Raw genomic sequence first — 13,634 nt, forward strand, 5'->3', positions numbered from 1 at the left:
GTTTTCAGCCTTTTCCTCCCCACAGAGCTGGAAGGATCAGACACATTGACCCATTCTTTTTATTGCTAGCTAGCTAATTTACAGCTAAAGACAGGTTATCATTATGCTAAGAATATTATCAAGGTTCTCACCAGAGCTCAAAATCCTATTTTTGTATCTGCAATGCTCCCTTGTGGGTGAGCTCAGGGACTCTGGTCTCTCCTTCAACAAACACAGCTTTGTAACCAATCGAATTCTATTATGCAAATTAATTCAAGAATATTTTATTCCCCGCTCAGATCTCATCACTCAATGCAGAGCTGGTCTCTCCTTTCAAATCAAATCACAGGAATTATGCCTTGTCTGTGAAAATCATAGAGAAGGGAGAGAGAAAGTATTACAAGAACTGTTGAAACATAATTCTCTGTCTCAGATTTCTGCATGCAGAGCAAGGTCTAAGTTTAGAACAACCACTTCTTCTCAGGTACAAAATATACAGTGGGCACTATAAAAAAAAAATCATGATATACATTGACCCATTGTCAAATGACAAAATCAAATACTATAGTGTGTTATAGGAAGTAAACATCAATGAGGAGATTTCCCAAACTTGTATGAAATTTTTACAAAGGCTCAAAGGTAAGTCTCACTCTTTCCTTCCAGATACAAAAAAGAACTATGGAAGCACAGTTTTAGAATTAGGAATAGCATCTGATAACCTATGAGTTGTGCAAACCTTGGTCCAAAATCTGGTTAAATCCCTTACAAATTTCAGAAAATTAAGTAGAAGTAGTGATAGTAGTTTCATCCTTTCCAAGCCATCTAATTTTTGTAATACTGTCCAGCATGGGAGGGCTTGCTATACAGCATGTCACTGCATTTTCAGTATAGCTTAATATATGTTACTCTTGGAGTTTCTTGGTCATAACGTTTCAATGGAAAACTAAGCTAAGACTTCATGTCTCATAATAATTCAATCATGTTTAAGCCATAAAATAGTTATGTCCAATGTGTACAAAAATAACATTATTCATGCTCCACTCAATTCTTAAGACAGTCTTTTTCATTGTAAGATTTTCTAAATGTTAATCATTAATATAAATAAAATACATCTACAGGAAGCAATATTGTTAGCAGTGTCTTCTCTGACTGTTAATAGTCATGTGGAATAGGTATGTGTGGGAAGAAATAGATTTTACTTCCAACTTTTCTTTGGCATGAACTAAACTATCTGAGGGAAGACCAGCACAAAGTGGTAATGATGAGCAAATAGTTAGCTTAATGTAACACCATCTGTTACATGAAAGGATTAGGTATAAACTTCTCTTTGTTTCCAAACAGTAAATATGTAGAAAGTGATCTTTATTTGCCCCTTCTTTCATTCAGGGTCAAACCTGGATGGGACCTTGTACATAGGCATCAGTGTACTTCTGACCCTTACACTTCCTCAAAGAGTGATGGAACATGGTCTAAGTAGTAAATGAAACATCAACACAAACAACACTAGATACAAAGCACAGAGGAACCTGCAACTGCTGTCAGCTTGGCACATGATGCTGTCACACATCGATCATTCCTGTAGTAGCTGCCAGCCCTAACCCCTTCAAAGCAAACAGCCATATCCATAGCCTCCAATGTCTTGTCTGCTACCACTCTGAACTATGATTGAGTAAACTATTCCTGCTACACTGACAAGTAAAGCATAAACTAACTGTTGATCATTACAATTCAGTATCATCTATATCTGAATGACAGGCTAGGGGAATCCGAATTCCCAGGAATTTGAATGAAAGACAGCAGAACACATTTGTAATCAGTGAAGGGCCTGGCACATTAGGGTTAGGAGGCACCTGAAGGACAGAGCAGCCACAAAATGATAGGCAATTTTCCAGGTTTCAATAAATTCAAGGCCATAACCAAACCAATTAGAAGCAAAAGAGAAAATATAGCATCTCTGCTTGAACCATGCAAATGACCAAAAATGTAAACTTGATTCTCTGAAGACCTAGGTGACTGTTCTTTTACCATTACCATGGGGCCAAACCCACTGGACAATACCCTATCTATAAGATGACTCTACCTCCTGTGTATGAGCTAGCCTGAGAGTTGTTTTATCACTCCAACAGCAAATGTAGAAATGTATGATAATCTGAGAGAAAAGAATTGGCAGTTCTTTTTTTCTGACCAAAAGTGAATTATTGCCACCATAAAGAGCATTAATGCAATTGTATAAAATGCCTTTTGTAATCTCTGAATTTCCAGCGAAGATTGGACCAAATATCCTCTAGACCAAAAGTGAAGATGCATATACTATAGCATATCTAGGTTCTGTTGGTATAAGACTGTACAACTTAGAAAAAGTACTTCTTCCTTAGAACCAAGTTTCTCCTCTAAAATGGAAGGACAGAAATAGTCCATTGAATGTTTCTGTCTGAAAGTATCTGTAGGTCAGATTTTGGACAACTTTCCCTGGATGGGAGTTTTTAACCCTTCGTAATGGTGTAAGGCCAGCCAGTAGGCCTATCATTAAGAACTACATGAAGGCTCACAAGCATCGATTTCATTAAAATCTAGAGAATAGTGCTCCCGCCACTGAGCAAAGGAGAAGCCTCCTGACAGAACCAGTCCTGAATCTAGGCAAGAAGAGTTGGCCTTTCTTGGTTAATGATAAGAATGCATCGATGATTACTGACAAGGATATTAATGGTATCCAACTTCTCAGAGGAATATTGGAGAACCAGAGCTAAGATTCCTCAGCAGTGGCAAAACTGAGTATAAGCTCCAGTGTCAGAGGGCTTGGACGAATACAGCTAATTTACTACTCACTGGCTGTGTACATCAGCACCAGTGAGTCTTCAGGCCACCATACTGAAAATGATAACATTATCAGTCCAGCCTCAATAGGGAAAACAAGATTTAAAAAGAAGTGATGTAACAAGGGTACTGTGCTTGTCACTCATCATCTGGTAAGCACAAAAATTCAGTCTGTGAAGAGAACGTGTTCCTTTGTTCCCCATTGTTGTTACACAGAACATGGCCAGTACCAAAAAAAAAAAAAAAAAAAAAAAAAAAACAAAGAATATTAACAACAAAATACATTCTAAAGCCTTGATACAGTAATGTACTTGCTCCAAAAGATTCCAAGAACTCACTACTGCACATAAGCAGAAACAAGGAACCAGTATTTCTACCAGGCATCACTAAACATAGTGACTAACATCTGTGATAGGTTTAACAAAAAGTAGGCCAGAAATATGCACAGAAACTGTAACAGAAGTCACATAGGTAAACTGTGTTTTCAGAAAAAAAAAAAGACATTTTTAATGTAAAAATATTAAATAAATTAATTTTAACAACAAATTTTATCATATACTGAATGCCTCCATCAGGTCATTTGTAGTATGCATTCAAAATATAAAGTAATAAGCTATCTTACTTTGTTTCTGTTTTGTTTTGCTATTTTGTTTTTGGTTCAGTGGATATTTCATTCTTGCGTCACAAGTCAGAGGAGCTACTTTTTAAGAGTTGAGTAGCCAGGAGTAGACAGTGAATGTCTACTATATGTCAGAAATATTCTAGGAGATGCATATACAGTAAGGTAATTCCAAACACTGTTTAACATTTTGTCAACAATGAAACAAATGTAGATTCAGCATGAAAGACTGAATTAAACAATATCTCTATTGGCCACCCAACCCATTCTCCCTCATTTTTCTTTCAAAAATATTTATTAGATGGCTGTTTTTTGCTAGATTCTTCTAGCATCAACAATACTTTAGTAGATACTCAAAGCTATGAGTTTATAACTATCACTACTGACTATCCTAAAACAAATTCTAAAAGACCTAAAATATGAACAGATTTTTTTGAACTGTAGTACAAATCTTCACTTTTAGTTTGAAAAGTTCATACATATATATAATATATTCTGGTCAAATATATCCTGCCTGTCTTTCTCTACCAATCTTCTTCTGTTTCCTCCATTACTTTTCCTTCAACCTAATTTGCTGTTTTTATTTATTTATTTATTTATGTTTGTTTGTTTGTTTTTTATTATTATGTGTTTTAATTTTATACATCAGCCTTGGGTTCCCCTGTCCTCACCCCTCCCGCCCCCACCCCCACCTTCCCCCGAATCACCAATGGGTTAAGGAAGAAATAAAGAAAGAAATTAAAGACTTCCTAGACATCAATGAAAATGAATACACCACACACCCAAACTTATGGGATACTATGAAAGAACATTGGGGTGGTTTTTTTTTTTCAAGTTTTTGCATTCTTATTTATTTATTTTTTCTTTATTATTATGTGTTTTAAATTTTATACATCAGCAATGGGTTCCCCTGTCCTCCCCCCTCCTGCCCCCCCCCCCACCTTTCCCTTAGCCTCTCCCCTCCATCCCCAAGTCCTCCAGGATCAAGGCACCCCTGGGAATTCATTTAAACCTGGTGGATTCAGTACAGGCAGGTCCTGTCACCAAGACTTTGATCTTGTGAAACCACTGGAATTCCTCCCAAAGATCTTCTTTGAATGACTGTCACCAATGTTGACTTCTCTGTTTCAGGTTGGGAGATTTTGTTACTTTGTTAATTTCCAGAACTTAAGATTTGGATGATAAGGTAGAGACTTTCAACTATTAAGGTTTTTATTTTTCCTTTCATTAGACAAGAGAAGAAACTGAAATACAAAGGTGATGGGTAACACTTAAAACTAGATGACATGAACAAAACCTGAACTCCCTACTCCAGAGAGAGAGAGAAAAAATACCAGGAGGTTAAAGACAATTTTCATAGCATAGATGTCTCCCACCCTAAATGTAGTATTTCGTTCAAGCCATTTCTATGGAAACAAGAAACTCAGATTCAAAAAGGGAACTACATCCCTAGATAACTTGAGTGTTCCTTTCAGAGCCAGGGTCAAAAGAAACAAGAGATATTAATCTTCATATTCTCCCTGGTACCTGAGGTCCTGCACAAAGCTACTGTGAAACAGTCTGTTTTCTGATAGATAAACAGTGAGAGGAAGGATTGTCTGAAGATGGGCTTCATTGTTGACAAGGACTTGTTGACTGATCACCACCAGAGAAGATAGCGCCTGTAGTGTTTAGAACCAGAACTTCTGTCAGAAGCATATATTCTATGACCTTATCCATTGAGATCCACAGGCATCACTGCAGCTAAACTAATGCATGGATGACCTTAAGAGGAGAGAGGAATGCAGTCAAGCTGCTTTCAATTACCAGAGGCCTGATTTTAACCAGCATGTGGGTGGGCTCTTTCAGAGGTCTGGACCACCCCATCGTGCTCAGAGCAGTCTAAATAAACCCTGGAACATATTTAAATGGTTCTTTTATATGCCCGTGTATATTACAAAGATGTCTTAACTACTTATTTTTAGAAAGCTTCATAATTATCTCATTGTTGTTTCAATAAATCCAAACTTTAAAACCCATTTTTTTTTCCAGTAAATTAATGCCGTTTATCAAAAAGAATGGTATTTTTTTTTTAAGTCCTGATGAAAGAAAAGCAATGGGATACAGAGAACTCATCAGTGCCTCCTATGTTTGTAGAATATTTGCTGAAGCTGAGCCCAGCACAGGATACACAGGACTTTCAAAGGCAATGTCAAGTGTCTTTTGTGGGTCTCAGATGGTGTGGTTCATTTAATTACATTTTCTATAATCCTATGTTAATTCCATTGAGAATTACTGATATGGATTTTGATTTTCCTAGAAGAATAATCTGTTGTTCTAAACACATTTCTGGCAAAAAAATACATATACCCATATACCTTATTTTTAATTTATTGCTGCGATAATTATTGCAAAGAAACATTCTTCCCCCTTCTTCCCCTTAGGTAGAAGCAACAATTTCCTTTTCTTTGGATCACACTGTCTGTTAATATATTCAAATAGGATATTTCAATTGTGTTCTGGCCCTACAAAGACATGTAGTATACCTTAAATTCTTCATAAACGTAGATGGTGATGAACTCCTTACCTCATTCATAATGTATACAAAGGACCATAGAAGAAACTGATTTTGCCTTCATGGAACTGAGTATCTAGACATTCTACTCTCAACCCTGCCTGAACAGTAGAATCATCTGGGGAGCCAACAAAATTCCTTACCATGCACTAAGTCAAACAAAAATAAATTAAGCCCAGAATATAGTATTTTTGAAGATCCAAGGGAATTCCATTGTCTATAGCTCTTAAATTTTAAGACTTAGTACCTAGTGTCTCAATATACTAGTCCCATTTAAATCAGTGTTCATATATTTCAAGTAAGTATTTAAGTTCCTGCAAACTGTCTTGTTAGTCAATCTTTGTCTTAGTTGTGAAAATACCCTCTGAAACAGATAATGTTTATTTGATTGATGGAGATACACAAACGAAGCTGTATTAGGTTTCTAAGATCTGCCACTAACTCACTGTGTTATGTTCCCAAAACCCAGTCTTTATGTCTGTGAAATGAAGGGCATTGTTGCTCAGGTGGCTCTCCAAAGGAAATCAGCAGAAAAATCTAAGTAGGAAGGGCTACAGTGTGTGCGGATGCCTGAGCTGAAACCCTGCACATTCCTCGGAGTGCAGAAAGCTAGATTCAATGAAATTTCTTGTTGAAAACCAGTTCTGCTTTATTATAAAAAATAAAGAAAAGCGAAAGCATTTGTGATATCTTGATACCTAGTGGGCTCTCCGTCTCAGCAGGTTATGAAATTCTTGCTTCAATGCCCATAATCTCCTGGCATGAGGAGGAGGCCTCCACTTAGGATGTGTTGGCAACACTGACAACTGACAACTCACTTTCCTCCAACCAGGCTGTTTTCTTGTATGAAGAACAAGATGAATGTTGTCTGACCTCCCTTGCTCTCTAGCTAATTTCAGGTTCAAGTAAGATAATGGGTGAAGAAGCTTTAATAAAGGTATAATGTGGGTTATGTAGGTGAGAATAAGGGTGAAAAATGCTGACAGCCATGGCACTTTGGACTTCTTAAGCTAATTTTAAAGGCTTTGACTTTCAATCTTCAGCACTGTGTAGATAAATGTAAATTATTCTTTATTACTGCAGAACAGATAGGTGTTTCTTTCATTTTTCTCAGATTAAAAAAAAAAAATCTCCTATTTACTGCAAGCAAGTCCCTTTTATATCTGTACACTTCCTTTCTGTTTGTCCCAGAACCTGTGAATCCTATTGTGCTCCCATGAGAAGACTCAGAGGTTGACCTCAGTTCCTCCATGTGAGATGCTGTGTGGTGGCCACAGGGTGGAGGTATGACTCCAATAGGAAAGCTATTATATATGAGTCATGGGCTCTAAGGAGACCCAAATTACAAGATCCTCTGTAGAAATTCTGGACCATTCAAGTTTTCCATGATATGGGATGAGAATGAAGCAATCATGAGAAGAGGCAAAGCTGATGGGAAATTGATATAAGCTATCTTTTCCAGAGGTGTGTGTGTGTGTGTGTGTGTGTGTGTGTGTGTGTGTGTGTATGTGTGTGTGTATTCCTTTATATAATCCTTAAATTTTCATTGTTATTCTGTTTCATCTAACAGAAAATCTTTTTTAATAAATATAATATAAACATTATGCAACATTGCATTCTATCTGCCCCCTCCCTCAACCCCATATCTGTTTCATACAAATCCCCACAGAATATTCACTGGCCAGACACAGTTATTTTTTAAGAAAGGACCATTGTGTAACAACTAGTCTGTTTTCTTTTTCTTTGACCTACAACCAGAGGTCTATTAGAAGCTATACAATCTTCCTCAATTTGAAAAGTTTAGAATTTTTATAAATGCAGTGGTTTGTTGAAACGCTTGGTTCTTTTTCTACAGTAACTACCACTTGTGCTGTATTTTCATGTATTCTCAAATAGCTATGAATATGACTTTTGTTTTAAATAGTCTTTGTATCTTAAAGAAACTAAGACACAAAGATGGTCTTCTCAGTTGTCCACGCACTCCCCTTCTCATGCCGCCCTTTCCTTCTGAAGCGGCCAGATTCCCAGCTGGCTCTAAGTCCTGAATTATCCTCACATTTCTCATATTACAAAGTTGGCTGGCAATGCATCTTCTTAATTTCCATTAACCAAAGATATCTTTATTTTAGAAGGATATTTCCCTGAATATAAAAATAGGAAATGGCAGCTCTTTTACACTTTCAGGTCTCTAAGGATATTATTCTGCTGTCTCTGGCTGCAAATTTTTCTCATGAGGCATTGGACATCATTTAATTTCTTTTTCTCTGGATGTGACATTTCATTTTAGCTTTCAGTAATTCAGCTATGGTGTATCTTGTTTAGTTTTCTTTATATTAATTGATTTCTCTGGGTTTCATTAATATATAAGTAGGTCTTCCACCAAAAGATTTTTTGGGATCTTGTGGATTTGAATGCTTTTTTGTGATCTTTTAAGATTATTTTAGCTCCCAGAATTGTACTTTCAATTAATTTATTTTTATTGTTCAATTGTTTCATATATTTATATAGGAATTTTAATCATTTTCATTCTCTAGCTTCCCCTTCTCCTAATTTCTGACACTGCTCTGTTCAGAAGCTCAACCCTGAGAGGAAGCTCTGCGGGTAATTAAGTCTGGCCGCCTTGGCCTTCCTGGCTGATCTATCTATCTGTAAGTCCCCAACTTGACAGTGTTAATTACTTGCTGTTCCAATCAAACTACCCTAATCTCTGCCAGACTCTCTGTCAGTTACATTGGCATTTTACTAGCAACCTACTCTATCTACTTGCTACTTGATATTTATTCCTTCATTTTTGGTTTTGGTACACTCAATTCACCTATTCATTCAAAATCCAAGTATGGCCATTGTGGATCATTTTCTTTCTTTTTTTATTTTATAATTAACTTAATTTTACATATCAGCCACAGATTCCCCTGTCCTCCCTCCTCCCACCCCCCTATTCCTCATCCCCAATCCACCCCCCCATTCCCACCTCCTCCAAGGCAAGGTCTCCCCTGGGGAGTCAGCTCAGCCTGGTAGATTCAGTTGAGGCAGGTCCAATCCCCTCCTCCCTATACCAAGGCTGAGCAAAGTGTCTCAGCATAGGCCCTAGGCTCCAAAAAGCCAGCTCATGCACCAAGGACAGGTCCTGGTTCCACTGCCTGGGGACCTCATAAACAGTTCAAGCTAATCAACTGTCTCACTTATCCAGAAGGCCTGGTCCAGTTCCATGGGGGCTCTTCAGCTATTGGTTCACAGTTCATGTGTTTTCACTAGTTTGGCTATTTGTCCCTGTGCTTTTTCCAATCATGGTCTCAATATCTCTTGCCCATATAATCCTTCTTCTCTCTCACCAATTGGACTCCAGGAGTTCCACCTGGAGTTTGGCAGTGGATCTCTGCATCTGCTTCCATCAGACACTGGATAAGATTTCTATCATGACAGTTAGGGTGTTCGGCCATCTGATCACCAGAGTAGGTCAGTTCAGGCACTCTCTCAACCATTTCCAGTAGTCTATAGTGGAGGTATCTTTGTGGATTTCTGGGGACCTTTGTAGCACTCTGCTTCTTCCTATTCCAATGGCTCTTCATTTATCATGGTATCTCTTCCCTTGTTCTCCCACTCTGTTCCTGATCCAGCCAGGACCTCCTGCTCCCCTAAGCTCTCTTTGGGGGTAATGAAGGGCAAGGGTTGGTGGATCATTTTCTTGACCTTACAGAACAGCCTGCTAGTGCATCATCTACCAATCAGCTTCTTTTCACTGCTTATCTCCTGTGTAACAGGGACTGGGACATGTGCTTTACTTCCATTCTGAATCATTTTCTCTACAGCATCTTTATCATAGTAGTCTCATTGCTTCTACTGTCCAGATAAGGAAAATTAAAGGGCATGGGACACTAATTTTTTTCAGTTGTCTACCAAGGTCCCAAAATGGACTTTGAAGCTATACATGGCCCACTCAGAAATTCTTGTTTATCTATTCTTTGGCATTTTGCAAAGATATATTCTATTGTAATATTCCTAATGTTTGCCTCTAGGAGGTACATAGAATCCAGCTAACTCTTTTTTCTACATGATACCCATTTAAGAAATATTGGTGCAGAATGGAATTTCTGAAACAGTAAAGTACAAAATTGTAATGAAATATATTCTTTGTGGTCAAGTAGTTTATGGGTTCCTGAAATTCTTAGTCAATAGATGTTCTCCTACAGGACTTTATATTCTTTAACTTAAGCGATGACCACACTGGCTTAGAAGAATCCTCCATCATACCACAGATGTTTTCCATTTTAATTCACTCCTTGTAACAGTTTCCAAATGAATAAATCATGACATTTTTTTTCAAAATCCTTTCTTGGACCATTTTCACATTAGAACAGAATTTTGCTGTGCATCCCTCACTGTCTAAGTCTCCTAAGAATGTGCTAATAAGTAACAGATCCCAGCAGTTCGAGAAACTAGGAAGTCAGCCAGATAGTACGTACATTCTAGCAAATGGAGCCCACCTAACAGGAGACAGTTCCATGTGATGTCATGAGCTAATCACTGTCCAAGATATTGGGTATGTTGTTCACAAAAAAAGAGTTAAGTGATGTTAGGACAAATATAGATTTGGCCTGTGGTTTAGAGATCTTGCAGCCTACTGACCAATTACATCTTCTAATGAGATTTCTGAAAGGATAAATTTGCAATCTACGGCATCACTGGTTGGAAAATGCCCTTTGGCAACGCTTCCTAAGGGAAAGCTCTACTGAGTCACAATGATTTCAATCAAGCAAGAATCAGATTGTGAAAGATAAATAAACCAAGAACTGCCTATCAAGACTGGCTGCCTTCTTGGTAAAGTATGTTAAAAGGATACATCCTTGCATGTAAAGGCTATCTAACATGGAAACCACTGGAACATGGCTTGGTCTCATGGTTCGCAGGCTCCCACTGCTTCTCAATCTAAACCTAAATCTAAATCTAAATCTAAAATTGTGCTGACTTTTTGCAACACCAAGGTATCCTTCATCTCTTTTATTTCTAGATAACTGTAAGATGTCTCCAAGGTTCAAACCCCTCTACCCTACTCTGATCTAGATTGTACTCCCAGAAAGAAGAGGAAGTCAGTACGAAAAGTTAGTTGAATCAATAAATATTCACCTAGAGGAAATGACTAACCGGTCCAGAGCAAGCCAGTTGATCAAATTAATATCACAGATTAGCACCAAGACAAGTGAAGATATGTTCAGGATTACATGAAACATCACAAAGTACCTAGATTCAGAAAACATAGGTAGAAGCTTTCAAGGTAGAAATGGAATGAAGACATACTGCTGTTCTCTACCCCATCTCTTTCCTATGATTGTGCTTTCTATATCACAAGTTCAGGCCATGTTTCCTCAGAAACCAACTGTCTGGTCATTGCTGTAACCATTGCCCTTCTGAGAACCCAGCTGAAATGTTTAGGGAGCTTGAGATCTGCTTGTTTAACACCTGGAGCCTGCCTCTGACTTGGGGTCCCACCTGTATCTAGATTGAGAAGATGGAAGATAAAAGCTGTGTCCTGCTTGTGTCTATGTATCTCTGCTGTGTCAATGCACCATCACTAAATGAGCATTCTGTGGATGAACCAGTTCAAAGAGTCTAAGGATTTTAAGAGTGTTTGTAGTTTTAAAGTCATATCTACAAACAGCACCACCACCACCCTCTCCAAGATGCATATGTCCATGTCTCACTGTCTTTCCATTCCCTGCATTCTGCAGCTGACTCTATGACTGCATATTTGTAAGATGCTATTGAGTGTCACTTTGTATGGTACAGGATGAAATAAACTCTCCACCGCTGTTCAGTATAAGTGCTTTTCTTCTGTTAATATTTTCTAGACCGTATAACCACCAAAACAAATGCCCAGCTCTTAGTGCTTGGGAGAGTTTTGAGATCTTCTTGCACAATATGCAACAACATGGAAAAAATCTTCAGGATATGATATAGAATGAAATAACATAATCAAAAGAAAACAAATTCCACATGGTCACATTCGTATGAAGTATCTTAAAGACTGAAATTAATAATATTAAACTAATTGTTGTTTGGAGATAGGAAGGGGTGAGGGACTTATTAATTCATTAATCAACAGATACAAATGCCAGTGGAACAAAATGAGCATATATTTAGAGACCTACTATACAATATTATATCTATAGTAAGCAGTATTACAAATACAGATTTAAGATGTAAGGTAAACCTTATGGAGTTTTTATCACAATAAAACAATTTTGTGCAAGTAAATGATATTTAAATAATACCTTCCTCCTGAATAAGAAAGATTTAAGTGTTACACTGATTAACATATAGTGAGCAGAGTATTGGCTTCTTGAAATGGAAGGACGGCGGTGTCACTTTGAATAAAGTACGATAGCATCAAACCAAGAGACAAAGGAGACCAATGTTCCTGGGATCAGGAGAAAACACAGTAGACATGCTTTTAGAAATATTTTAAAGAAGAAAATTCTTCTTCAAACAACTACAAATAAAAAAAAAAAAAAACATTGGCACTGGCATTGAACTTTGAGAATACAAATGAGAAAAAATGAAAATGAAGTTCTACAAAGAGTCATAAAGGCTTTGCTATCATGATGTGGTTTTCTTTCTCCCCTTAAGCCATCCTGGAACAAGGTGAGCTCAAAAAAGAGACACTGTGGTGGCAGAAGAGTGATGACAGTTCTTTCCCTTACCAGTTACTGAAGTGAAGAACTTTGAATCAGCTACTTGGTGAACCTGCAGAAATCAAAGTTATATGGTGAGACTATCCACCACATACTGGGGCCAAATGAAAAAATTCCCCACTAATGCTTTCTCCTTGTTCTATGGTGTAGTTTCAGTTGTGCATGGTAGATTTCCTTTTGCATCTTGTTCAGTGTCCTACACAACAAAATTTCAATTATTACATATAATAATGTGATGTACTTGAAAAAAATTCCCCTGACATTTGCAGCAAGAATAACTGAGAAAGTTCTGACAAATATTCTTGATCCAACTATCTTAAGATGACTCATTTATTGAGAGTTGGAGACCCATAAAAACCAACACTGACTTTGCTGAAATAAAAAAAGACTTCAAGGTATCCTAGCAATAATCATCATCAATTTGAAAAAAAATGTAATGAATTTGAAAGACTCCCGCTTGGGATCATAAGACTTTAATAACAAATAGTGCCTTGGGACTCAGAAAGTCTAGCTAGCTAATGGTTCAAAAACCATATAATATCTGCTATATCTAGACTATCCTATAATAAGGCCCAAGTTGTCAACGTGCATGGGAAACACAATCAGATTCAGAAAATTAAATACCAGTCTTCTAATTAAATTCCTGTTCTAGGAAAGAAGCACTAGTGTTTTCTTAATGTTTTTGCTCCTTGACATTCATATAGTTTGAGAGATTTATACTAAAAAATATCACTGATTCTACATGAAATCCAATTTTAACTGGTATTCTATATTTTTGTCTATTAGCCCAATTGGAAACTAAAACAATGAACTGAGCCAGGTAAACCAACCTTCAAGCTCCAAATTACTATAATTCTAAATCTCAGAGTCAGTTTCTTTCCAACTCTCATCTCTGTGAACTGAAGATGCTCTGTCTCATCCCCAAAGAGGCTGCCTCACAGCACAGAGGAGATCTCATCTGGAGAAAAGCTGACAGTTT

The 13,634-nt window shown here is 37.4% G+C and overlaps 1 protein-coding gene across 6 annotated transcripts in view; it reads right to left on the reverse strand.

Moving 5' to 3' along the window:
- The window catches only part of Cdh11 (cadherin 11), a 162,843-nt gene that overhangs the window by 55,593 nt on the left and 93,616 nt on the right, over positions 1 to 13,634 (reverse strand). The window contains exon 3 of one of the 6 annotated variants that reach the window (XM_036187126.1): positions 12,665 to 12,707. The exons of 4 other annotated variants lie outside the window; for them this stretch is intronic. The gene's annotated coding sequence lies outside the window, so the exon portion shown is untranslated. Of the gene's footprint in view, positions 1 to 131; positions 317 to 12,664; positions 12,708 to 13,634 lie in introns of those variants that run through there. One more of the 6 variants, XM_036187127.1, reaches the window with a different exon arrangement.

Source organism: Onychomys torridus, chromosome 5, assembly GCF_903995425.1.
Source record: "Onychomys torridus chromosome 5, mOncTor1.1, whole genome shotgun sequence".
In the NCBI taxonomy this organism is placed as follows: domain Eukaryota; kingdom Metazoa; phylum Chordata; class Mammalia; order Rodentia; family Cricetidae; genus Onychomys; species Onychomys torridus.